Raw genomic sequence first — 24,373 nt, 5'->3', positions numbered from 1 at the left:
TTCCTTCTCTTTTGTTCTTTACCATCTCTCTGCATCTTCTCTAATTTCACATGGTATACAAAGCTTTTGGTTCATGATCCATGGCCCTCATTAATGCTGTTTCTGCCAATGCTAAATCCTTTTTCAGCCACATACCAGATAAGCTTACAGAAAAAAAAAATTTGTAACATGGCAGCAGATTGCAATCTTTACAATCAAAGGTAAGAATCTTTATGATCATATTCTCCCCAACGAAACTCCATCAGAATTTGCAACACCCGAAGCCAAAGCTGCTGGGACAATCTCCTCTACTTTTTCAAAATGGATGCTTCAAGATTTGCAGTTTGAGTTCTTGGTTGTTAGCTTCAGTGGATGAATCACTCAAAAACAAACTAACTCAATGTATACTTCGGCCTTTGAAATCTGGGACAAGATTCAACAATACTTCATTTCCTCTACCAAGATTATTATCAAGCAGCTTCGATCACAATTCAAAAGCATCAAGAAACTCAATCTTGCTGCATCTGAATACATCACTAAAACTAAGAATTTGGTTGATTCCCTTCATGCTGTTGGTTACACAGTTTCCACAGAAGATGACATTTCTGCTATTTGTGATGGTTTACCTGAAGAATTTTCTACATGCATTACTACAATTCAAACGAAACCTGAAGTCTATATTTTGGGAGAAATTGAATCAGCAATGATCTCTCATGAAAATATGTTAGAAAGATTTAGAGCTTTTAATCAAATTTTAATCCAATGTTCTCTCTTTGGGGTGGTGGAGGAAGAAGAGGTTGGTAGGGGTGGAAGAAACTTTTGGCAAGTATGCTCAAGACCAGGACACTCAGCACTTCAATGCTTCTTGAGATTCGATCAAAACTTGTATGGCTCTTCATCATCATCAGAGGCTTCAAGGTATCCAGATTCTGGAGCAATCCATTACCTCACCAATGACTCCTCCAATCTGATTTCTTTTTCTGAATATGTTGGTCCTGACCAGCTCTTCATTGCAAATGGCACTGGTGTCAAGATAACAATGTATATTTTGAGTTTCATCCTTTTCATTGTCTTGTCAAATCTCAAGAGACTCTTCTTCGAGGACTCCTTAGTAAAGCCACAAATGAAATTTGGCATAGAAGATTAGGTCACTGCTCTCAATTGGTTATTAACCATGTTCTGAATGATTGTAAACTTTCTATTATTAATAAAGATTCTGTTCATTTCACTATGTGTGAATATTGCTATATGGCAAAAATGCATAGTCTCACACTATATTATGTTAGCTTTGTTGACGCCTTCTCTCAATATACTTGTCTTTATTTACTTACTACTAAGTCACAGGTTTATCATGGAAAAACAAACTGGAGCTGTTCTTAAAGCAATCCAGACAGACAATGCTAAGGAATTCCTATCATCAGCTTTCAACACTTTTCTCACTACCAATGGTATTTTTCAACATTGGGAGGATGCCTTCTTACAACCTGCTTTCATTTAAAGAGTCTTTGGATGTGCTTGCTATCCACGTCTAAAGACCTTATAACTCTACTAAACTTGATTTTAGATCCCAAATAAAAAAAATTATGTTATTAGAAATGTATTTTTTGATGAATTCTCTAGTTTATTTCCCTCAAACTCTATCACTTCTGACTCTTCCATCTCACCTATTAATAGATTCTGTCCCTTCTGTTTTGCCAAACATCCCTACATCAACAACACTGCCACACACTTCACCCTTACAACCTCAATTACCTATCTCCTCTTTAACTCCTTCACAGTATATATTGTTTATCTTTTCTTTTAAATCTTACCTATACACTAAAATTAATCATTATATATTTATATATAAATATATATTCTTTAATTTTTTTTAATATATATTTTATACTTTAATAATTGTTCATTATGTATATCTAGTGTAATTGTTCATATGTGTGCTTGCTCATGTGACGAACACAATAATTTAAGTTTATCTAGAGATAATGATAGATTATATATGTTGATTGTGTGAGATTTCCTTGTTGCTAAAACCTAGATGGAATTTGTCTAAGGAATTAGAAGATTTTATTCAGCTCAAAGAAAACTAATATATCAACAGCTCGATGGGATGTTAGGTAAATTTAAAAAATTAACCGTCAATTAAAGACTGGAGCTTAATTAAGTTAGAATAATTAACGTAATCATGTTACGTGTAATAAAAATTTGTTATAGTCTTATTGATATAAAATAGATATTAAAATTCAAAATATATATTAAAAATAAATTAAATATCATAAATATTTATACAAAAATATATCATGTATGACTTATATTTTTTGTGCATATAACAATTTTGAAGTTAAAAGTCATAATTGGAAAATCAAGTGAAATTGGAACCCTAACCCTTTTTAAACCTTCAATTTTTTTTTTCTAAGTTCATAGCTTTTCATAGATATAGAAAACTAAAAATATAAAATATACACCAAATATAAATCTTTAGTTTCTCTAATCTTTGTGCAATTTTGCTATATAGGCCGTTTTTAATTCTAAACTTTCATAGTCTACTTACTCTTTATTATTTGTATGATCGGTATAGTTGCTGTGAGAAAGTCTCATCAGGAGGAGAATCCGATACTGTTTTGTTAATAGTGTTTTTGTTTTTTAAATTACAAAAAAATATATAACATAATTTGATAGTTAGATCGTTAAAATTATAACTGTTATATGTATATTAAAAATAAATTATTTGTATAAAAAAATATTAAATATGTAAAACAATATATATATATATATATATATATATATATATATATATATATATATAGTTACTGATTAATCTTTAATATATACTTAATATTTTTATAAACATATATTACATACAAGATTAATTATTTAATAAGATTAATTATTTAATAGTGTGAATCAATATATAAACCTTATACTTGGTAAATATATACCATTTAAATTCATAAAGTTTTAATTATTAATATTTTGCATTGTTAATAAAAATAATTATAAAGAATTGTTATATCACGATAAATAAAATTTCACTTCAAAAAATTAAAGACATTATCCGTGAAAATTCATATTGATTATATATTAACAAGAATTAAAAAATACTTATAAAGATTAGAACTTAAATTTTAATTTTTTTATTAATTAAATATAATTATACAAGTTTAACAAATAAAAAAACGAGACGTACATACATAACAAGGATCTATAATATAAGATAAACTATAACCCTAAAATCCTAATTAATAGGATAACAATTCTCAAATTAAATTCTTAAAGAAAAATTTTAGTAAAGCAATAAATAAAATACCATAAATATTAATTCGCATTCTAAACTTTAACATAACTTATGAACTTATTTCAAATACCTTAATATTCATAAAAATGTATAATAATCATGTTCTTTTTTCATATAAACTTGGAGCAACCATAAAATATCGAAGTATTTGTTGCATATACTACAATTATTTGGATTATAAGTAATAAAAACTTTTTATCATATTGATCACACTTGTACTTTTTTTTATCAGACATAATGAATAATATTCAATATTCAAATAAAAAAAAATATGTAAAATAAAATAGTAAAGCAAATAATAAAAATGTATTGAACAACTATTATAGTATAGTAGATATATATAGAAGAACTTTGTATGCTTTAAAACAAATGTTATATTTAGTTTTTTAGTATTTGATTCAGTTTCCTTATTTAAAGATATTCTTAAAAAATATAATATATATACATAAAAATAATCAGAATGAGATATAAATAAATGTAATCTTATGTAAATTTTGTAATATTAAAATTAAGAAATACCACGCAAGAATCATTAGTTATGATGATGATATATGATTGATTGAGGGAGAAAAATAATTGCAATAAAAATAAATTTAAAAAAGATATAGAATGTTTAATCAGTAAATAAATTAAATAAATCATATTAAATGCTAATAATGAGAACAAATAATTAAAATAATAGTAAAATCATAAAAAGATTTCAAATTTAAGATATAATAATATTTTTTTTACGATAATTAATGTTAGAGAGATAAAAAAATAGTCAGAACCATAGTTATCAGAACCGAACCGATAATCAACCCGGTCATATTACTGATTTACCCGGTTAATTCGGTCATAACTAAAAAAATATAAAAATATATTAATAAAATTGAAATAATGTATTAAAACTTAAGATGCGAATCTTACAAACATTAATAATCAAATATTAAGTCTTAAACATAACTAATAATCTAAAAGAAGAGTTAATAAACTTGTTTCTAGTATAAAATATGTTCTCAATTTAAATCAACAAGAGCAAGTTAAAGATAATACAATCATTAAATCAAGTTCAATGGGTGAGCTCAAAGTCGGCATCGACATTTTCATAGGGCAAATTAGGAGCTTGATCAATATTTCTCTCATTTTGATTTGTATCCATATCTTCCATAGCATTGTTACTTGATCCATCATTATCTTGGTCATCTTCCAAATTTAATTGATCTACATTTATGTATTTTTGACAAATCATGAAATCAATATCAAGAATAATTCGTAATAGCAACTGACAATTAAAATATTCAAGCAATTGAAGAATTTACGAAGATAGAACTAAATAAAATATTTACCTGACATCACTGTGCTTCGTTCACGCAGTGCAGATTGTCTTCCAAAATTATCTTCAGCATTAGAATATATTCTCTTCTCACTTGTCAACTTAATATTCAATTCTGGATCTTCATATGAATATTTCTCAATTACATCTAGGAGGCCAGAAATGGTTTGCTTATGTTTTTCAAATTCAGTAGCATTGAATCGAAAAGCAGGGTTTAACCAATAGCCAGTAGCATAAAAATTTTCAAGAACAATTTTAATTAAAATTCAAGAACAAATTTAACTAATATATCACCCAGATTTTAACTAATATACCAATTCAAGAACAAATTTTAACTAATACCAACCAGCAACTAGCAACAATACAATTCAAGAACAATTTTCAAGAACAAATTAAACTAATATATCAACCAGATTGTAACTAATATACCAATTCAAGAACAGATTTTAACTAATACCAACCAGCAACCCGCAACAATACAATTCAAGAACAATACAATTCAAGAACATATTTTAACTAATATCAACAGATTCCATAACAATAGTCAATAGGTCAATAGCAGAGGCATTGACCTGAGGGAGCACAGGCTCTGAGCTTTCTGACGACCAGGTGAGGCACCGAGAAAGAACAGAAGCAAAAGCAGAAGCACAAGAAGCACAACCTACCAACGACCAATATAGCAACGAACACGGCGAGGTGAGGGGAGAAGCAGTGACGGCCGGGAGAAGAAAAGACGCCGCGGAGAGTGACGACGAGGGTGAAGGAGAGACGAGGTTGGCTGAGGGGGGTATCGGCGGTGACTGGTGAGTGGTGACTTCGGAGATACTGTATTACTGCATTACTGATTTACTGCCATTAAGGATATCAGAGATTTGAGGTGAGGGCAGTGAGGCAATGGGAGAAGGGGGGATAGCCTAGGGTTAGGTTTCATTTCAACGAAAAGGGGTGGGGAGATATTAGAACGACGGCGTTTTAGCATACAAAAATTAAAAAAAGATTTGCACTGCCCGGATCGGGTCAAATAACCCGTCCGGGTCGCCGGTTTATATCAAAACCCGACCGGGGTGAACCGGGTTTCTCCGGGTCAATTACATTTTCGGTTCAACGTGTGGCTCAGCCTGGTCAGGTGGCCGAGTAACTGGGTTTCCAGTCGAACCGGTCGGGTCGAGCCGGGTCTGATATATGGTCAGAACTCGTCTTATTTAGTATTTATTAATTGATGTAATTAATGAATGTTAAATAAGACAAATTCTAATTGATTTTGGTTAATTTTTTTTAGTTATCAAATTGTATTTTAAAACTCATAACTCTTAACAAAATGGTATATATATATATATATAATGTGATATATTTTTTTATGTAAATAATTTTTTTTAAAAAAATTTAATAGTTAATTTATTACTTTTCTGTTTTAGTTCAAATTAAATATTTTGTATTGTTTTTGGAAAGAAAATATTTTGAGGAATTTAATAATATGTGATGAGAAATACTTAATAAATTATATAGAAACCAATTAAAACACAACATAGAAACATCTTAAAAAAAAAACATTTTAGATATTTTTATCTGAGTGCCTCCAAACTGAATATGAAACAAAGGAAAAAGAGTTTTTTTATTCATGCATTTATAGTACAAGAACTAGAATTTTTTTAAGATTTTGTGGACTTTATGTAAAGCTTATATACAGAGATTATCAAGCTAAGTTTCTAATTAAATTGTTCACCGTCTCATCTTTTAGTTATTTATTTTAATTTATTCTTGATTAACTAATTTAGCTGCCTATTACATTGATAAATATAAAATATTTTATATAATTATTTAATAATTATATATTTTTTTTAAAATTAATATAAAAAATAATTATTTTTATCGAGATAACTTTAGATGCATATGTAATTTTAAAATAACGACACTTCATCAAAATCAACTTTTCATCTTTTTTATTTTTTAAAGCATTTTGGCAACCAAAAAGAGTAAATACCTAACCCGGTTTCTGTCCATATCAAATTAGGACAATGCGATCTCTCACCAAAAAAATAACCCACGCCAGTCCCTTTTGAAGGTTGTGGTAGGCTTAGAGAAGGGGGGTTGAATCTATGCCTTCCTTTTCCAGTTGCTGTTTTGACCCTTTTTAATCAAAGTTACAAATCTGATTCTGTTTGAACTCAGCAGCGAAAATTTATGAGACAATTTATTTTTGTCTCATGAAAATCAGAAAACAGAACATGACAGAGAAGAAAAAGCTAACACCAGCATATATCCTGGTTCGGTTGCTTTGTGCTATGCAACCTACATTCAGTCTCCTCCACAAATGTGGAAGAATTTCCCTATAGTTAACAGTTTTACATACACCAATTTCACACTCAAGTTCTAACCTAACTTGACATTGGCTATGCTAACACCTAACTATTTTCTCTTAGTGCTAACCCAACTAAGAAAGGGATACCAAACAGGTTCAAGATACAAGACACTTAACCAACCTAAAGAAATCTGAAAATAACTCTAGGCTTTTCTCTCAAGTGTATCTCTCAGCCTTTTTCCACTCATGGCTTTTTCTCAAGATTTCTCACAATGCTTTTTCTCTCAAGAAATTACAGAAAGATAAGCTTAGAAAAGTACATTACAATCAGAAAAACATGAAGGAGATTGACTTCATCAACAGCCTCTGTGCTATGCGAAAAACCAGATTAGCAAGCCTCTGATTCAGTTCTTCATACTGGCGGAATGCACCTTTGATTAGGTTACACTGTCCAGTTAGTTGAACTTCTTCAAAGTGCTCTCTCAGAACAAACACCTCAGGTTCACTGGTTTTCTCTCCTTGCTTCAGAATGAACAACAGGCTTCTTTTTATCTCCTTGCATGTTCCTTGGTTCTTCCTCCAAGGTCAACATCTTGAGCTTTGAGCTTCACCAACCCACAAGCTCATTTTTTTCTTCTCAATCATCAAAGTAGAATCTTTTCTTCTGACTTTTCAACTTGACCGAAAGCCACAAAGGGTAACCGAAGTTGTTTTCCAATGGTCAACCAAATCTGAACCCTTGAACACCAACTTGGTCCCCAAGTTTTGATTAAGACCGTAGATACACAGCAGAATAGGGCAGAGAACAACTTTCCCTTCAAAGCCATTTTCGGATAGAGCAGAGAGTAGGGAAGAAAGGATGAGTATCTGATGCATGCAAGATGATATGGTTTACCTTTCTTAAGCTTGATTTAGCTTCTGTGCTTCGAGCTTCAACTCTCTCTCTCTTACTTCTTTGGTTAATGGCTTATGGAAGAAGCTTTTCTTCTCTTTCTCTTTCTTGCTTTTTCTGAAATCTTGATGTGACTTGATTAGAAGGAAGAAGAACGTTGCTTTTAGTTAAGCAAGAGAGAGGGAATTTCAATTCTGAAACCAGTTCGGGCTTGGATCGGGTATTAGTATGCATGGCCCGATTTAATTCCTTTGGTTTCTTCCTTAGCTTTTGCTTGGGCTCTTTATTTTGCTTTCAGCCCAATATTCTTTGCTGAATGTCTTTTATTCCATTTGGGCTGTTTAACATTTGGCCTGCAACAATAAACAATTAGTTAATAAGTAGATATAATTAATCAACACTAATTATTTATTTTGCTCAAAAAATAATGTTTGTCATCATTAATTAATTTAGTTAATTTCTTAACTCAACAATCTCCCCCTTGATGACAAACATGATTTAAGCAGTAATCAAAAGGAAATAAGTTTGAGTTAGGTTTAGAAAACTCCTTTTGATTTTATGTTGCTCCCCCTATCCTTTTCAACAGTAGCTCCCCCTGAATCCATGCTTTCCTTTTTATCCCTGTTTCACATTATTCTTAAAGAAAGCACGATAAAGAGTTATGTACAATATATCTTGTACAAGGGATATCAAATGAGCAACATCACATAATCAGCCCAACATCAAGCTATTATCAGCAAACAAATTCAGCATGTGAAAACAAGTATTAATGCAGCAAGAATAAGTAAGAGGTACTAGGATCTACTATCCTATCCTATCCTATTGCTAAGTTTACTCCCCCTTTTGTCATCAAGGGCGGATAAGAGCAACAAAAACAAAGTCTTGTATCCTGCAGAAAAGAGTTAGAGCACAGACCAAAGTACTAATTTAGATGTCTAAAGTGCACCAATATTAAGAGTTATTACAGTCATCCAAAATGAAATAGTTCAAAAGTAGCAAAAGAAGCAGAAATCATGAGACAAAAAGAGAGCAGCAGCAGTTTTTATGAGACAAATCCTAGGCATCAGAACCATTCCCCTCCGAAACAGCATCCTCTTCAACATCAGTGGCAACATTTTCATCATTTTGAAGGTTATCAATGAAGGTCATCAGTACAGCCACCCTATCCCTTGATTTCTTCAGGAAGTTCTCATGCTTGCTGGTGCGCGAAATTGTGATTCACTACACAACTTTGCACAACTAACCAGCAAGTGCACTGGGTCGTCCAAGTAATACCTTACGTGAGTAAGGGTCGATCCCACGGAGATTGGTGGTATGAAGCAAGCTATGGTCACCTTGTACATCTCAGTCAAGCAGACTCAAATGGGTATAGTGATAAACGAATAAAGCATAAAGATAAAGATAGAGATACTTATGTATATCAATGGTGAGAGCTTCAGATAAGCGTATGAAGATGCTTTCCCTTCCGTCTCTCTGCTTTCCTACTGTCTTCATCCAATCCTTCTTACTCCTTTCCATGGCAAGCTTATGCAAGGGTTTCACCGTTGTCAGTGGCTACCTCCCATCCTCTCATTGGAAATGTTCAACGCACCCTGTCACGGCACGGCTATCCATCTGTCGGTTCTCAATCAGGCCGGAATAGAATCCAGTGATTCTTTTGCGTCTGTCACTAACGCCCCGCCCTCAGGAGTTTGAAGCACGTCACAATCATTCAATCATTGAATCCTACTCAGAATACCACAGACAAGGTTAGACCTTCCGGATTCTCTTGAATGCCGCCATCAGTTCTTGCCTATACCACGAAGACTCTGATCTCACGGAATGGCTGGCTCGTTTGTCAGGCGAGCACTCGGTTGTCAGGCGATCAACCATGCATCGTGTATCAGGAATCCAAGAGATATTCACTAAGCCTCAGATGCTTGTAGAACAAGAGTGGTTGTCAGTCACTTTGTTCATGGGTGAGAATGATGATGAGTGTCACAGATCATCACCTTCATCAAGTTGAAGAACAAGTGATATCTTGGACAAAGAACAAGCGGAATTGAATAGAAGAACAATAGTAATTGCATTAATACTCGAGGTACAGCAGAGCTCCACACCTTAATCTATGGTGTGTAGAAACTCCACCGTTGAAAATACATAAGAACAAGGTCTAGGCATGGCCGAATGGCCAGCCCCCAAATGATCTAAGATAGCATAAAACTCAAAGATAGCTACCCCGATGTCTAAATACAATAGTAAAAGGTCCTACTTATAGAAAACTAGTAGCCTAGGGTGTACAGAGGTGAGTAAATGACATAAAAATCCACTTCCGGGCCCACTTGGTGTGTGCTTGGGCTGAGCAATGAAGCATTTTCGTGTAGAGACTCTTCTTGGAGTTAAACGCCAGCTTTTATGCCAGTTTGGGCGTTTAACTCCCATTTAGGTGCCAGTTCCGGCGTTTAACGCTGGAATTTCTGTAGGTGACTTTGAACGCCGGTTTGGGCCATCAAATCTTGGGCAAAGTATGGACTATCATATATTGCTGGAAAGCCCAGGATGTCTACTTTCCAACGCCGTTGAGAGCGCGCCAATTGGGCTTCTGTAGCTCCAGAAAATCCACTTCAAGTGCAGGGAGGTCAGAATCCACAGCATCTGCAGTCCTTTTCAGTCTCTGAATCAGATTTTTGCTCAGATCTCTCAATTTCAGCCAGAAAATACCTGAAATCACAGAAAAACACAAACTCATAGTAAAGTCCAGAAAAGTGAATTTTAACTAAAAACTAATAAAAATATACTAAGAACTCAACTAAAACTACTAAAAACATACTAAAAACAATGCCAAAAGCGTATAAATTATCCGCTCATCACAACACCAAACTTAAATTGTTGCTTGTCCTCAAGCAACTGAAAATCAAATAAGATAAAAAGAAGAGATATACTATAGACTCCAAATTATCAATGAAACTAAGCTCCAAATTAGATGAGCGGGACTAGTAGCTTTTTGCCTCCGAACAGTTTTGGCATCTCACTTTATCCTTTGAAGTTCAGAATGATTGGCTTCTTTAGGAACTCAGAATCCAGATAGTGTTAATGATTCTCTTAGTTAAGTATGATGATTCTTGAACACAGCTACTTTATGAGTCTTGGCCGTGGCCCAAAGCACTCTGTCTTCCAGTATTACCACCGGATACATACATGCCACAGACACATAATTGGGTGAACCTTTTCAGATTGTGACTCAGCTTTGCTAAAGTCCCCAATTAGAGGTGTCCAGGGTTCTTAAGCACACTCTTTTTGCCTTGGATCACAACTTTATTTCTTTCTTTTTCTTTTTTTTTCTTTTTTTTCGGTTTTTTTTTTCGCCTCTTTCTCTTTTTTTTTTTTTGTATTCACTGCTTTTTCTTGCTTCAAGAATCATTTTTATGATTTTTTAGATCCTCAGTAACATGTCTCCTTTTTCATCATTCTTTCAAGAGCCAACAATTTTAACATTCATGAACCACAAATTCAAAAGACATATGCACTGTTCAAGCATACATTCAGAAAACAAAAAGTATTGTCACCACATCAAACTAATTAAGCTAGTTTTAAAGATGAATTCGAAATCCTGTACTTCTTGTTCTTTTGTAATAAAAACAGTTTTCATTTAAGAAAGGTGATGGATTCATAGGACATTCATAACTTTAAGGCATAGATACTAAGACACTAATGATCATAGGACACAAACATAGATAAACATAAAGCAAAATTTTCGAAAAACAGAAAAATAAAGAACAAGGAAATCAAGGAACAGGTCCACCTTAGTGATGGCGGCTATTCCTTCCTCTTGAAGGTCCTATGGAGTGCTTGAGCTCCTCAATGTCTCTTCCTTGTCTTTGTTGCTCCTCTCTCATGATTCTTTGATCTTCTCTAATTTCATGGAGGAGAATGGAGTGTTCTTGATGCTCCACCCTTAGTTGTCCTATGTTGGAACTCAATTCTCCTAGGGAGGTGTTTAGTTGCTCCCAATAGCCTTGTGGAGGAAAGTGCATCCCTTGAGGTATCTCAGGGATCTCATGATGAGAGGGGTCTCTTGTTTGCTCCATCCTTTTCTTGGTGATGGGCTTGTCCTCATCAATGGGAGTGTCTCCTTCTATGTCAACTCCCACTGAATAACAGAGGTGACAAATGAGATGAGGAAAGGCTAGCCTTGCCAAGGTGGAGGACTTGTCCGCCACTTTGTAAAGCTCTTGAGCTATAATCTCATGAACTTCCACTTCTTCTCCAATCATGATGCTATGAATCATGATGGCCCGGTCTAGAGTAACTTTGGACCGGTTGCTAGTGGGAATGATTGAGCGTTGGATAAACTCCAACCATCCTCTAGCCATGGGCTTGAGGTCATGCCTTCTCAATTGAACCGGCTTCCCTCTTGAATCTCTCTTCCATTGTGCGCCCTCTTCACATATGACTGTAAGGACTTGGTCCAACCTTTGATCAAAGTTGACCCTTCTTGTGTAAGGATGCTCATCTCCTTGCATCATAGGCAAGTTGAATGCTAACCTTACACTTTCCGGACTAAAATCCAAGTATTTCCCCCGAACCATAGTAAGATAATTCTTTGGATCCGGGTTCACACTTTGATCATGGTTCTTGGTGATCTATGCATTGGCATAGAACTCTTGAACCATCAAGATTCCGACTTGTTGAATGGGGTTGGTAAGCACTTCCCAACCTCTTCTTCGGATCTCATGGCGGATCTCCGGATATTCACCCTTTTTGAGTGAAAAGGGGACTTCGGGGATCACCTTCTTCAAGGCCACAACTTCATAGAAGTGGTCTTGATGCACCCTTGAGATGAATCTATCCATCTCCCATGACTCGGAGGTGGAAGCTTTTGCCTTCCCTTTCCTCTTTCTAGAGGTTTCTCCGGCCTTGGATGCCATAAATGGTTATGGAAAAACGAAAAAGCAACGCTTTTACCACACCAAACTTAAAAGGTTTGCTCGTCCTCGAGCAAAAGAAGAAAGAAGAGAGTAGAAGAAGAAGAAATAAGGAAGAAGGGAGTGGCTTAAGTATTCGGCCAAGGAGGGGGAGAAGTGGTGTTTAGGTTGTGTGAAAATGAAGGAGTGAAGAAGGGTATTTATAGGATAGAGGGAGATGGGGTTCGGCCATTATGGGTGGGTTTGGGAGGGAAAGTGGTTTGAATTTGAAGGGTGAGGTTGGTGGGGTTTTATGAAGGATGGATGTGAGTGGTGAAGAGAAAGATGGGATTTGATAGGTGAAGGGGTTTTGGGGAAGAGGTAATGAGGTGATTGGTGAATGGGGGAAGAAGGGAGAGAGTGGTGGTGGGGTTGGTGGGGATCCTGTGGGGTCCACAGATCCTGTGGTGTCAAGGAAAAGTCATCCCTGCACCAAATGGCACTCAAAATCACGTTTTGAGGCATTTCTGGCGTTAAACGCCGGGCTGGTGCCCATTCCTGGCGTTTAACGCCAGGTTCTTGCCCTTTTCTGGCGTTTAACGCCAGTCTGGTGCCCCTTTCTGGCGTTAAACGCCCAGAATGGTGCCAGACTGGGCGTTAAACGCCCAACTGCTAGCCTCACTGGCGTTTAAACGCCAGTGGGTTCTTCCTCCAGGGTGTGCTGTTTTTCTTCCTGTTTTTCATTCTGTTTTTGCTTTTTCAATGGATTTTGTGACTTCTTATGATCATCAACCTACAAAAAAAAACATAAAATAACAAAAGAAAATATATAAAATATAATCATTGGGTTGCCTCCCAACAAGCGCTTCTTTAATGTCAGTAGCTTGACAGAGGGCTCTCATGGAGCCTCACAGATACTCAGAGCAATGTTGGAACCTCCCAACACCAAACTTAGAGTTTGAATGTGGGGGTTCAACACCAAACTTAGAGTTTGGTTGTGGCCTCCCAACACCAAACTTAGAGTTTGACTGTGGGGGCTCTGTTTGTCTCTGATTTGAGAGAAGCTCTTCATGCTTCTTCTCCATGATGACAGAGGGATATCCTTGAGCCTTAAACACAAAGGATTTTTCATTCACTTGAATGATCAGTTCACCTCCATCAACATCAATTACAGCCTTTGCTGTGGCCAGGAAGGGTCTGCCAAGGATGATGGATTCATCCATGCACTTCCTAGTCTCTAGGACTATGAAATCAGTAGGGATGTAATGGTCTTCAATCTTAACCAAAACATTCTCTACAAGTCCATGGGCTTGTTTTCGTGAGTTGTCTGCCATCTCTAGTGAGATTCTTGCAGCTTGTACCTCAAAGATCCCTAGCTTCTCCATTACAGAGAGAGACATGAGGTTTACACTTGACCCTAAATCACACAGAGCCTTCTTGAAGGTCATGGTGCCTATGGTACAAGGTATGGAAAACTTCCCAGGATCTTGTTTCTTTTGAGGTAATTTCTGCCTAGACAAGTCATCCAGTTCTTTGGTGAGCAAAGGAGGTTCATCCTCCCAAGTCTCATTTCCAAACAACTTGTCATTTAGCTTCATGATTGCTCCAAGGTATTTAGCAACTTGCTCTTCAGTGACATACTCATCTTCTTCAGAGGAAGAATACTCATCAGAGCTCATGAATGGCAGAAGTAAGTTCAATGGGATCTCTATGGTCTCATTTTGAGCCTCAGATTCCCATGGTTCCTCATTAGGGAACTCTGTGGAGGCTAGTGCATGCCCATTGAGGTCTTCCTCAGTGGCGTTCACTTCCTCTCTTTCCTCTCCAAATTCGGCCATGGTTATGGCTTTGCACTCTCCTTTTGGATTTTCTTCTGTATTGCTTGGAAGAGTACTTGGAGGGAGTTCAGTAATTTTCTTGCTCAGCTGTCCCACTTGTGCCTCCAAATTTCTAATGGAGGACCTTGTTTCAGTCATGAAACTTTGAGTGGTCTTGATTAGATCAGAGACCATGGTTGCTAAGTCAGAGGGGTTCTGCTTAGAATTCTCTGTCTGTTGCTGAGAAGATGATGGAAAAGGCTTGCCATTGCTAAACCTGTTTCTTCCACCATTATTGTTGTTGAAACCTTGTTGAGGTCTCTCTTGATTCTTCCATGAGAAATTTGGGTGATTTCTCCATGAAGAATTATAGGTGTTTCCATAGGGTTCTCCTAGGTAATTCACCTCTTCCATTGAAGGGTTCTCAGGATCATAGGCTTCTTCCTCAGATGAAGCATCCTTAGTACTGCTTGGTGCATTTTGCATTCCAGACAGACTTTGAGAAATTAAATTGACTTGTTGAGTCAATATCTTGTTCTGAGCCAGTATGGCATTCAGAGCATCAATCTCAAGAACTCCTTTCTTCTGACTAGTCCCATTGTTCACAGGATTCCTTTCAGAAGTGTACATGAATTGGTTATTTGCAACCATTTCAATGAGCTCTTGAGCCTCTGTAGGCGTCTTCTTCAGATGAAGAGATCCTCCAGCAGAGCTATCCAAGGACATCTTAGATAGTTCAGAGAGACCATCATAGAAAATACCTATGATGCTCCATTCAGAAAGCATGTCTGAGGGACATTTTCTGATTAATTGTTTGTATCTTTCCCAAGCTTCATAGAGGGATTCACCATCCTTCTGTCTGAAGGTTTGGACTTCCACTCTAAGCTTACTCAATTTTTGAGGTGGAAAAAACTTTGCCAAGAAGGCATTGACTAGCTTTTCCCAAGAGTCCAGACTTTCTTTAGGTTGTGAATTCAACCATGTCCTAGCTCTGTCTCTTACAGCAAAAGGGAATAGCATCAGTCTATAGACCTCAGGGTCTACCCCATTGGTCTTGACTGTGTCACAGATTTGCAAGAATTCAGCTAAAAACTGATGAGGATCTTCCAATGGAAGTCCATGGAACTTGCAATTCTGTTGCATTAGAGAAACTAATTGAGGCTTAAGCTCAAAGTTGTTTGCTCCAATGGCAGGGATAGAGATGCTTCTCCCATAGAAATCGGGAGTAGGTGCAGTAAAGTCACCCAGCACCTTCCTTGCATTGTTGGCATTGTTGTTGTTTTCGGCTGCCATGTCTTCTTCCTTGAAGAATTCGGTTAGGTCCTCTACAGAGAATTTTGCCTTAGCTTCTCTTAATTTTCACTTCAAGGTCCTCTCAGGTTCAGGGTCAGCTTCAACAAGAATGCCTTTGTCTCTGCTCCTGCTCATATGAAAGAGAAGAGAACAAGAAAATATGGAATCCTCTATGTCACAGTATAGAGATTCCTTGAGGTGTCAGAGGAAAAGAAAAATAGAAGAAAGAAGAAGGAGAATTCGAACTTGATCAGATAGAGTTTGAATTGTGCATTAAGAAGGAGTAATACTCCATAAATAGAAGGATGTGAGAAGGAGGGAAGAGAGTTTTCGAAAATTAATCAAAGAGAATTTGAAAATATTTTAAAAATTGATTGATAATTTTCGAAAACTCAAAGTGGAAAAGAAATCAAGTGATTTTTGAAAAAGATTTTGAAATTAGAAGTCAAAAAGATTTGATTGAAAATTTATTTTGAAAAAGATGTGGTTAAAAAGATATGATTGGTTTTAAAAACTTGTGATTGAGAATATATGATTTGAAAAACATTTTAAAAAGATTTGATTTAAAAATTAATGACTTGCCTAACAAGAAAAAATATGATTCAAACATTAAACCTTTCTCAACAGAAAAGGCAACATACTTGAAATGTTCAATCAAATCATTAATTGTTAGCAAGTATCTTTGAAAAAGGAAAGAAATTGATTTTGAAAACATTTGATTGAAAAGATATGATTTGAAAAAGATTTGATTTTGAAAAACTTTGAAAACTTGAAAAAAATTGATTTGAAAAACAAAATCTTCCCCCTAGCACCATCCTGGCGTTAAACGCCCAGAATGGTATACATTCTGGCGTTTAACGCCCAAAATGCTACCTCTTTGGGCGTTAAACGCCCAACCAGGTACCCTGGCTGGCGTTTAAACGCCAGTCTGTCCTTCTTCACTGGGCGTTTTGAACGCCCAGTTTTTCTGTGTAATTCCTCTGCTGCATGTTCTGAATCTTCAGTCCCCTGTACTATTGACTTGAAAATAGAACCAAGATCAAATAAACAAGGCATGCAAAACACCAAACTTAAGATTAGACACTAGACTCAAACTAGAAAACATGAAATATTTTTGGTTTTTATGATTTTTATAATTTTTTTGTGCTTTTTTTCGAAAATTATATGAAAATAGAAAATAAAGGTTTCAGAATTCTCAATTTGAATTTCTAGGAATCATTGCAATGCTAGTCTAAGACTCCGGTCCAGGAATTAGACATGGCTTCACAGCCAGCCAAGCTTTCAAAGAAAGCTTCGGTCCAAAACACTAGACATGGCCAATGGCCAGCCAAGCCTTAGCATATTGATGAGCGGATAATTTGTATACTTTTTGGCATTGTTTTTAGTATGTTTTTGATATCTTTTAGTTAGATTTTAGTATATTTTTATTAGTTTTTATTTAAAATTCACTTTTCTGGACTTTACTATGAGTTTGTGTGTTTTTCTGTGATTTCAGGTATTTTCTGGCTGAAATTGAGGGACTTGAGCAAAAATCTGATTCAGAGACCAAAAAGGACTGCAGATGCTGTTGGATTCTGACCTCCCTGCACTCGAAGTGGATTTTCTGGAGCTACAGAAGCCCAATTGGCGCGCTCTCAACGGCGTTGGAAAGTAGACATCCAGGGCTTTCCAGCAATATATAATAGTCCATACTTTATCCAAGATTTGATGGCCCAAACCCGCGAAGCAATCCGGCCTCAGAAATTCCAGCGTTAAACGCCGGAACAGGATTAAAAGTTGGAGTTAAACGCCCAAACTGGCATGGGAGCTGGCGTTTAACTCCAGAAAACGTCTCTACACGAATTTCCTTGATTGCTCAGCCCAAGCACACACCAAGTGGGCCCGGAAGTGGATTTTTATGTCATTTACTCATTCTTGTACACCTTAGGCTACTAGTTTTCTATAAATAGGACCTTTTACTATTGTATTAGATAGAGGGAGAGCCTTTTGATCATGTTTTTATGATTGAACTCACTTTGGAGGCTGGCCATTCGGCCATGCCTAGACTATGTTCTTATGTATTTTCAACGGTGGAGTTTCTACACACCATAGATTAAGGGTGTGGAGCTCTGCTGTACCTCGAGTATTAATGCAATTACTATTGTTCTTCCATTCAAATTCCACTTGTTCTTTATCTAAGATATCACTCGTTCTTCAACCTATGAACAAGGTGACTGACAACCATTCTTGTTCTACAAGCATTCAAGGCTTTAGTGAATATCTCTTGGATTTCTGATTGCATGATGCATGGTTGATCGCCTGACAACCGAGTGCTCGTCTGACAAACGAGCCAGCCATTCCATGAGATCAGAGTCTTCGTGGTATAGGCAAGAACTGATGGCGGCATTCAAGAGAATCCGGAAGGTCTAACCTTGTCTGTGGTGTTCTGAGTAGGATTCAATGATTGAATGACTGTGACGTGCTTCAAACATGTAACCTACTGGGCGTTAGTGACAGACGCAAAAGAGTGATTCTATTCCGGTAGGGGAGGGAACCAAACCGGTGATTGGCGGCACTGTGACAGAGTGCTCTGCATTAGCTTTCACTGCGCGGATGGGAGGTAGCTGCTGACAACAGTGAGACCCTACACAAGTTTGCCATGGAAAGGAGTAAGAAGGACTGGATGAAGACTGTAGGAAAGCAGAGAGACGGAAGGGAAGGCATCTTCATACACTTGTCTGAAGCTCATACACCAATGATATACATAAGTATCTCTATCTTTACCTCTTCTGTTATTTTCGTTTATCATCATCATATACATTTGAGTCTGCCTGACTAAGATTTACAAGATGACCATAGCTTGCTTCAATACTAACAATCTCCGTGGGATCGACCCTTACTCACGTAAGGTTTTATTACTTGGACGACCCAGTACACTTGCTGGTTAGTTGTGCGAAGTTGTGTAATGCCATGGTATTAGGCGCACCAAGTTCTTGGAGCCATTACCGGGGATTATTTGAGTTGTGAAAAAGTATTGTTCACAATTTCGCGCACCAAGTTTTTGGCGCCGTTGCCGGGGATTGTTCATGTTTTGAGCAAGCTTGTGGTAACATCAGATGCCAAGATCCGGCAACAACATCAAGTTCTTGGTGTTATTGCCCGGGATTGTTTAGGCTGGACAACTGACGGTTCATCTTGTTGCTTAGATTAGGTAATTTTTTTTCGAAATTCTTGAAGGTGAATTCTAGAGTTTCATGATGATTTGTTGAAATCTGGCTGGCTGAGAAGCCATGTCTAATCTGATTGGACCGAGGTTTCAACTTATCACCACAAGAGCTTGTTGATTTCGTATCAATCTTGCTCTTGGAGCAGTGATTTGCTAAGATTTGGCTGACCTTTGGTCATGTCTAGTGTTTTGGACCGAAGCTTTCCTTGGAAGCTTGGCTGGCTGTGAAGCCATGTCTAATTCCTGGACCGGAGTCTTAGACTAGCATTGCACTGATTCCTGGAATTCTCATTAAGAATTTTGATGCCTTTTTCCACTTAATTTTCGAAAAACACAAAAAAAATTTATAAAACCATAAAAAGACCAAAAAGATTTTATGTTTCTTGTTTGAGTCTAGAGTCTCATCTTAAGTTTAGTGTCAAATGCATGTTTTTGTTATAATTTTCGAATTCATGCATATATTTCTTGTTTTGATCTTTGAATTCTATTGACTTGAAGTTTTGTGTGTCTCATATGCATTCTCATATTGTTAGTGTCAGTAGTGCACAAACTGCTAAGTTTGATGTCTTGCATGCATTGTTATTTGATTCTTGTTGCATTTTGATTAATAGAAAAATCCAAAATATTTTTAATTTGAGTCTTTTCAAGTCAATGATACAAGGAATTGAAGATTCAGAACCAACTGCAGAGGAATTATACAGAAAAAGCTGAGCATTCAAAAATGCCCAGTGAAGAAGGCAGACTGGCGTTTAAACGCCAGCCAGGGCACCTGGTTGGGCGTTTAACGCCCAAAAGGGTGCATTTTGGGCGTTAAACGCCAGAATGTATACCATTCTGGGCGTTTAACGCCAGGATGGTGCCAGGGGGAAGATTTTGTTTTCAAAATCAATTTTTCTTAGTTTTTCAAATCAAATCTTTTTCAAATCAAATCTTTTCAATCAAATGTTTTCAAATTCAATTTCTTTCCTTTTAAAAAGATACTTACCAACAATTAATGATTTGATTGAACATCACAAGATTGTTGCCTTTTCTGTTGAGAGAGGTTTAAATGTTTCAATCATATCTTTTCTTGTTAGGCAAGTCATCAATTTTCAAAATCATATCTTTTCAAATTGTTTTCAAAACATATCTTTTAAAATGTTTTCAAATCATATCTTCTCAATCACATCTTTTTAAACCCATAACTTTTTAATTAAATCTTTTTAACCACATCTTTTTCAAAATAGTTCTCAATCAAATCTTTTTAATTTCTAATTTCAAAATCTTTTTCAAAAATCACTTTATCTCTTTTCCACTTTGATTTTCGAAAATCAATTAACATTTTTCAAAATGTTTTCAAATTTTTTAATTGAATTTTCGAAAATTCTCTTCCCTCCTTCCCACATCCTTCTATTTATGGAGTACTACTCCTTCTAAATGCACAATTCGAATTTTATCTATTAAAATTCGAATTCTCCTTCTCCTTCTTCTTACTATTTCTCTTTTCCTCTGACATTTCAAGGAATCTCTATACTGTGACATAGAGGATTCCACATTCTCTTCTTCTTTTTCTATTTCTTATGAGCAGAAGCAGAGACAAAGGCATTCTTGTTGAAGCTGATCCTGAACCTGAAAGGACCTTGAAGAGAAAGCTAAGAGAAGCCAAAGCACAACTCTCTTTAGAGGGCTTGACCGAATTCTTCAAGGGAGAAGACATGGCAGCCGAAAACAACAACAATGCCAACAATGCAAGGAAGGTGCTTGGTGACTTTACTGCACCTACTCCTGATTTCTATGGGAGAAGCATCTCTATCCCTGCCATTGGAGCAAACAACTTTGAGCTAAAGCCTCAATTAGTTTCTCTAATGCAACAGAATTGCAAGTTTCATGGACTTCCAATAGAAGATCCTCATCAGTTTTTAGCTGAGTTCTTGCAAATCTGTGACACAGTCAAGACTAATGGGGTTAACCCTGAGGTCTATAGACTGATGCTATTCCCTTTTGCTGTGAGAGACAGAGCTAGAATATGGTTGGACTCTCAACCTAAAGAAAGCCTGGACTCTTGGGAAAAGCTAGTCAATGCCTTCTTGGCAAAGTTCTTTCCTCCACAAAGATGGAGTAAGCTTAGAGTGGAAGTCCAAACCTTCAGACAGAAGGATGGAGAATCCCTCTATGAAGCTTGGGAAAGATACAAACAATTAATCAGAAGATGTCCATCTGACATGCTTTCTGAATGGAGCATCATAGGTATTTTCTATGATGGTCTCTCTGAACTATCCAAGATGTCTTTGGATAGCTCTGCAGGAGGATCTCTTCATTTGAAGAAGACGCCTGCAGAAGCTCAAGAACTGATTGAAATGGTTGCAAATAACCAATTCATGTACACTTCTGAGAGGAATCCTGTGAACAATGGGACTGGTCAGAAGAAAGGAGTTCTTGAGATTGATGCTCTGAATGCCATATTGGCTCAGAACAAAATATTGACTCAACAAGTCAATTTGATTTCTCAAAGTCTGTCTGGAATGCAAAATGCACCAAACAGTACTAAGGATGCTTCATCTGAGGAAGAAGCCTATGATCCTGAGAACCCTTCCATGGAAGAGGTGAATTACCTAGGAGAACCCTATGGTAATACCTATAATTCTTCATGGAGAAATCACCCAAACCTCTCATGGAAGAATCAAGAGAGACCTCAACAAGGTTTCAATAATAATGGTGGAAGAAACAGGCTTAGCAATAGCAAGCCTTTTCCATCATCTTCTCAGCAACAGACAGAGAGTTCTAAGCAGAATAATTCTGACTTAGCAACCATGGTCTCTGATCTAATAAAGACCACTCAAAGTTTCATGAATGAAACAAGATCCTCCATTAGAAACTTGGAAGGACAAGTGGGTCAGCTGAGCAAGAAAATTACTGAACTTCCTCCAAGCACTCTCCCAAGTAACACTAAAGAAAATCCAAAAGGAGAGTGCAAAGCCATCAATATGGCCGAATTCTGGGAGGAAGAAGAGGCAGTGAACGCCACTAAGGAAGACCTCAATGGGCGTGCACTGGCCTCCAGTGAGTTCCCCAATGAGGAACCTTGGGAATCTGAGGCTCAAACTGAGACCATAGAGATTCCCTTGGACTTACTACTGCCTTTCATGAGCTCTGATGAGTATTCTTCCTCTAAAGAGGATGAGTATGTCACTGAAGAGCAAGTTGCTAAATACCTTGGAGCAATCATGGAGCTAAATGACAAGTTATTTAGAAATGAGACTTGGGAAGATGAACCTCCCTTGCTCACCAAAGAACTGGATAACTTGTCTAGGCAGAAACTGCCTCAAAAGAGGCAGGATCCTGGGAAGTTTTCTATACCTTGTACCATAGGCACCATGACCTTCAAGAAGGCCTTGTGTGACTTAGGGTCAAGTGTGAACCTCATGCCCCTCTCTGTAATGGAGAAATTAGGGATCTTTGAGGTGCAAGCTGCAAAAATCTCACTAGAGATGGCAGACAACTCAAGAAAACAAGCCTATGGACTTGTAGAGGATGTTCTGGTTAAGGTTGAAGACCATTACATCCCTACTGATTTCATAGTCCTAGAGACTGGGAAGTGCATGGATGAATCCATCATCCTTGGCAGACCATTCCTAGCCACAGCAAAGGCTGTGATTGATGTTGATGGAGGAGAGTTGATCATTCAAGTGAATGAAGAATCCATGGTGTTTAAGGCCCAAGGATATCCCTCTATCATCATGGAGAAGAAGCATGAAGAGCTTCTCTCAAAACAGAGCCAAGCAGAGCCCCCACAGTCAAACTCTAAGTTTGGTGTTGGGAGGCCACAACCAAACTCTAAGTTTGGTGTTGAACCCCCACATTCAAACTCTAAGTTTGGTGTTGGGAAGGTCCAACAAGGTTCTGAGCATTTCTGAGGCTCCATGAGAGACCTCTGTCAAGCTAGTGACAGTAAAGAAGCGCTTGTTGGGAGGCAACCCAATGTTTTATAATTAATTATTTTCCTTTGTTATTTTATCTTTTTTGTAGGTTGATGATCATAAGAAGTCATAAAAATAATGAAAAAAGCAAAAACAGAATGAAAAACAGGAAGAAAAACAGCACACCCTGGAGGAAGATGCTGCTGGCGTTCAAACGCCAGTCAGCCTAGCAGATGGGCGTTTAACGCCCAGTCTGGCACCTTTCTGGGCGTTTAACGCCAGAAAGGGGCACCAAACTGGCGTTAAACGCCAGTAAAGGTATAAAACCTGGCGTTAAACGCCAGGAATGGGCATCAGCCCGGCGTTTAACGCCAGGATTGGCCCAAAACGTGGATTTTGGTGCCAATTGGTGCAGGGATGCCTTTTCCTTGACACTACAGGATCTGTGGACCCCACAGGACCCTACTACAGGATCTGTGGACCCCACAGGACCCTACCATCACTCTCTCTCTTCTTCCCCCATTCACCAATCACCTCAACACCTCTTCCCCAAAAACCCCTCACCTATCAAATCCCATCTTTCTCTTCACCACTCACATCCATCCTTCATAAAACCCCACCAACCTCACACTTCAAATTCAAACCACTTTCCCTCCCAAACCCACCCTCAAATGACCGAACTTTCATCCCCCTCTCTCCTATATAAACCCCTCTTTACACCCTTCATTTCCACACAACCTAAACACCACTTCTTCCCCCTTTGGCCGAATACACCTCCATCTCCCTCTTCCTCATTTCTTCTTCTTCTACTCCCTTCTTTCTTCTTTTGCTCGAGGACGAGCAAACATTTTAAGTTTGGTGTGGTAAAAGCGTTGCTTTTTCGTTTTTCCATAACCATTATGGCACCAAAGGCCGGAGAAACCTCTAAAAAGAGGAAAGGGAAGGCAAAGGCTTCCACCTCCGAGTCATGGGAGATGGATAGATTCCTCTCAAAGGTGCATCAAGACCACTTCTATGAAGTTGTGGCCTTGAAGAAGGTGATCCCCGAAGTCCCTTTTTCACTCAAAAAGGGTGAATATCCGGAGATCCGCCATGAGATCCGAAGAAGAGGTTGGGAAGTACTTACCAACCCCATTCAACAAGTCGGAATCTTGATGGTTCAAGAGTTCTATGCCAATGCATGGATCACCAAGAACCATGACCAAAGTGTGAACCCGAATCCAAAGAATTATCTTACTATGGTTCGGGGGAAATACTTGGATTTCAGTCCGGAGAGTGTGAGGATGGCGTTCAACTTGCCCATGATGCAAGGAGATGAGCATCCTTACACTAGAAGGGTCAACTTTGATCAAAGGTTGGACCAAGTCCTCACAGTCATATGTGAAGAGGGCGCACAATGGAGGCAAGACTCAAGAGGAAAGCCGGTTCAATTAAGAAGGCATGACCTCAAGCCCATCACTAAACAAAGGATGGAGTACACAAGAGAGCCTTCTCACCATGAG

General features: G+C 37.3%; 2 non-coding genes across 2 annotated transcripts; one reads left to right on the top strand and one right to left on the bottom strand.

Annotated features, from left to right (window-relative positions):
* Positions 1-15,257: 15,257 nt before the first annotated feature.
* On the top strand, positions 15,258-15,365 carry LOC130953946 (small nucleolar RNA R71). The gene has a single exon (XR_009076105.1). It is a non-coding gene; the product is annotated as a small nucleolar RNA R71 (small nucleolar RNA).
* Positions 15,366-21,074: 5,709 nt separating this feature from the next.
* LOC130952834 (small nucleolar RNA R71) lies at positions 21,075-21,178 on the bottom strand. The gene has a single exon (XR_009075009.1). It is a non-coding gene; the product is annotated as a small nucleolar RNA R71 (small nucleolar RNA).
* Between the last annotated feature and the right edge of the window lie 3,195 nt (positions 21,179-24,373).

Source organism: Arachis stenosperma, chromosome 9 (assembly GCF_014773155.1).
Source record: "Arachis stenosperma cultivar V10309 chromosome 9, arast.V10309.gnm1.PFL2, whole genome shotgun sequence".
NCBI classification, from domain to species: Eukaryota; Viridiplantae; Streptophyta; class Magnoliopsida; order Fabales; family Fabaceae; genus Arachis; species Arachis stenosperma.
The sequence above is the reverse complement of the archived record's forward strand: the minus strand, read 5'-3'. Positions and strand labels throughout refer to the sequence as shown.